Raw genomic sequence first — 3,999 nt, forward strand, 5'->3', positions numbered from 1 at the left:
CAACGCACTCTTCCATTGCTGGCATTTGCGTTATGCTGATATTTGTTTTATGGACGTAAGGTCGTGGCCCGAGGCATAATTCTCTGCCTGACGTTTCGTCTTCCAGTGCTACAGACTTCATCAGAGGCTAAAACGACTCGGAAAGCAGTCACAGTGTCAGACTAGTTTAGCAAGCTGGAACGTTTATGAAACTTCCTGGCAGATTAAAACTGTTTGCCCGACCGAGACTCGAACTCGGGACCTTTGCCTTTCGCGGGCAACTGCTCTACCATCTGAGCTACCGAAGCACGACACACGCCCGGTACTCACAGCTTTACTTCTGCCAGTACCTCGTCTCCTACCTTCCAAACTTTACAGAAGCTCTCCTGCGAACCTTCCAGAACTAGCACTCCTGAAAGAAAGGATATTGCGGAGACATGGCTTAGCCACTGCCTGGGGGATGTTTCCAGAATGAGATTTTCACTCTGCAGCGGAGTGTGCGCTGATATGAAACTTCCTGGCAGATTAGAACTGTGTGCCCGACCGAGACTCGAACTCCGGACCTTTGCCTTTCGGGGGCAAGTGCTCTAACCAACTGAGCTACCGAAGCACGACTCACGCCCGGTACTCACAGCTTTACTTCTGCCAGTACCGTGGTAGAGCACTTGCCCGCGAAAGGCAAAGGTCCCGAGTTCGAGTCTCGGTCGGGCACACAGTTTTAATCTGCCAGGAAGTTTCATATCAGCGCACACTCCGCTGCAGAGTGAAAATCTGATTCTGGAACGTTTATACTCGTACGTGTCCACCCAACGGTCGGTTAGTGACGACATCAGACAGCTGCCCGACTGGAGCTTGTCTTGTACTGCAGTGGGAAAGAGTTGGTGCAGGTTTTTTCCTTCTTTTTTATTTTTCAAATTTTTTAGCACTAATCCCAACACCAGTACTCTTAATTGTAACAGAAATATCATCTAAAAATCTAGTTCCATGCACCTTGTTAACGCACATATTGATTTTCAACTCAGTTTTTACTAATTTAATTTCGCATTTATGTTACACTGATGAGCCAAAGAAGGTGGTACACCTGCCTAATACCGTGCAGGGCCCCCGCTAGCACGCAGAAGTGCCGCAACACGACATGGCATGGACTCGACTACTGTCTGAAGCAGTGCTGGAGGGAACTGGCAGTATGAATCCTGCAGGGCCGTCCACAAATCCGTAAGAGTACGAGGAGGTGGAGATCTCTTCTGGACAGCACGTTGAAAGGCATCCCAGATATGCTCAATAATGTTCATGTCTGTGGAGTTTCGTGGCCAGAGGACCTGTTTAAGCTCAGAAGAGTGTTCCTGGAGCCACTCTGTAGCAATTCTGGACGTGCGGTGTGCCGTATTATCCTGCTGGATTCATGAGGTTGTCTCCATACCAGTTAATGTCCATTCTCTCGATACAATTTGAAACGAGACTCGCCCGAGCAGGCAACGTGTTTCTAGTCATCAATAGTTCAATGCCCGTTTACACATCTCTTTCTTTGAATACGCATACCTATAACAGTTTCTTTGGCGTCTCAATGTATATTTCGTGCAAGTGAGATATAGCCTTCATCAGTGGAAGTGTTAACGTTTTTGGTTCAACACAAAATATTTGAGACTGTAGTTAAACCACACTCTTTCGACTGTTTACAATTTATAAAACACGGAAGTTGGTGTGTATGGCAAAGTCTGTTAATTCGAGTGTGTGACAACAATTCAAAAACGCGCATAATGTTTTCCAAAGTGCTGCACATAACAAATACACAACTGTCGAATCTATTAACTTTAAGTAACATCTTTGAGTAGAACTTACGTTGTGAATGTTTCGTGAAACAGTACCACAGGTATCGCTTACTTTCTGTCGTTTTCTGTCCTGTCACAAGTACACAACAAGCGTCACAAAGCTACAGCGAAAAAGCACTGAATGTATGTATGTATCATCTGAAGATGAGCTGCTAGGCAGCTCGAAACCGGTCGTGATTTACTGAAATATGTCTATTTAAAAAGGGGAATGATTGTGGTCGTTTCTGAAAACCTTTGGAATATTAGTGAAGATGATACCAGTACCAAACTCAAATAAAAAGTATGATTTGCAGTTGTCATACCTAAAAATCTCAAAGAAAACTAAGTCATACACGTTTCAAGTTGCCAACTTATGTTAGTGGAGACGACCTGGAGGAATGTCCTCACTTACCGAGGCAGCAGAGCACAGTGGGCCGTCGAGCTACTGGACTGGGGTCCGCAGGTAGCACCGGAAACGGCCAGACAGTTACCTAAACGTGCGAAATAGCTGCTGACCAGTGGGCGCTGATGTTTAGTGACCAAGCTTCGCTCTGCTGAAACTCTACACAAAAGCTGACTAAACTCCCACTATCATCCAAAGGACACGTCCCTGCGCACCACAACATTTCAAAGCATCATACACAGACATTAACACACTCTCTCTATCGGACGAGGGAAGGAGTAGGAAAAGAAGCAGCGAAATGCAGCTTGGATACATAATAGACATATACTACTGGCCATTAAAATTGCTACACAAAGAACAAATGCAGATGATAAACGGGTATTCATTGGACAAATATACTAGTACTGACATGTCATTACATTTTCACGCAATTTGGGTGCATAGATCCTGATAAATAGTACCCAGAACATCCACCTCTTGCCGTAATAACGGCTTTGATACGCCTGGGCATTGAGTCAAACTGAGCTAGGATGGCGTGTACAGGTACAGCTGCCCATGCAGCTTCAACACGATACCACAGTTCATCAAGAGCAGTGACTGGCCTACTGTGATGAGCCAGTTGCTCGGCCACCATTGACCAGACGTTTTCAATTGGTGTGAGATCTGGAGAACATTTTCTGTATCCAGAAAGGCCAGTAGAGGACCTGCAACATGCGGTCGTACATTATCCTGCTGAAATGTAGGGTTTCCCAGGGATCGAATGAAGGGTAGAGCCACGTACCTCAAATGTAACGTCCACTGTTCAAAGTGCCGTCAATGCGAAGAAGCGGTGACCGAGACGAGTAACCAATGCCACCCCATACCATCACGCCTGGTGATACGCCAGTATGGCGATGACGAATACACGCTTCCAATGTGCGTTCACCGTGATGTCGCCAAACACGGATGCGACCATCATGATGCTGTAAACAGAACCTGGATTCATCGGAAAAAATGACGTTTTTGCCATTGGTGCACCCAGCTTCGTCCTTGACTACACCATCGCAGGCACTCCTGTCTGTGATGCAGTGTCAAGGGTAACCGCAGCCATGGTCTCCGAGCTGATACTCCATGCTGCTGCAAACGTCGTCGAACTGTTCGTGCAGATGGCTGTTGTCTTGCAAACGTCACCATCTGTTGACTCAGGGATCGAGACGTGGCTGCACGATCCGTTACAGCCATGCGGATAAGATGCCTGTCATCTCGACAGCTAGTGATACGAGGCCGTTTGGATCCAGCACGGAGTTTCGTATTACCCTCCTGACCCCACCGATTCCATATTCTGCTAACAGTCATTGGATCTCGACCAACGCGAGCAGTAATGTCGCGATGCGATAAACCGCAATCGCGATAGGCTACAATCCGATCTTTATCAAAGTCGGAAACGTGATGGTACGCATTTCTCCTCCTTACACGAGGCATCACAACAACGTTTCACCAGGCAACGCCGGTCAACCGCTGATTGTGTATGAAAAATCGGTTGGAAACTCTCCGCATGTGAGCACGTTGAAGGTGTCGCTGCCGGCGCCAACCTTGTGCAAATGCTCTTGAAATCTAATCATTTACATATCAGAGCATCTTCTTCCTGCCGGTTAAATTTCGCGTCTGTAGCACGTCATCTTCGTGGTGTAGCAATTTTAATGGCCAGTAGTGTAGTAATAGCATTGCATAAAAACTTAATACAGATGTAAGTGCGTGTAAAGTAAAATATAAATGGAAAAGATGCCTGTTACTGAAATGACGCTGTGACTGTCGAATGAAGCACTTTGC

At 46.4% G+C, this 3,999-nt stretch overlaps 1 non-coding gene across 1 annotated transcript; it reads right to left on the bottom strand.

The window, feature by feature from the left end:
- Positions 1–213: 213 nt before the first annotated feature.
- Positions 214–288, bottom strand: Trnas-cga (transfer RNA serine (anticodon CGA)). The gene has a single exon. It is a non-coding gene; the product is annotated as a tRNA-Ser (tRNA).
- Positions 289–3,999: the final 3,711 nt, after the last annotated feature.

This window comes from Schistocerca serialis, chromosome 7, assembly GCF_023864345.2.
Source record: "Schistocerca serialis cubense isolate TAMUIC-IGC-003099 chromosome 7, iqSchSeri2.2, whole genome shotgun sequence".
Classification (NCBI taxonomy): Eukaryota; Metazoa; Arthropoda; class Insecta; order Orthoptera; family Acrididae; genus Schistocerca; species Schistocerca serialis.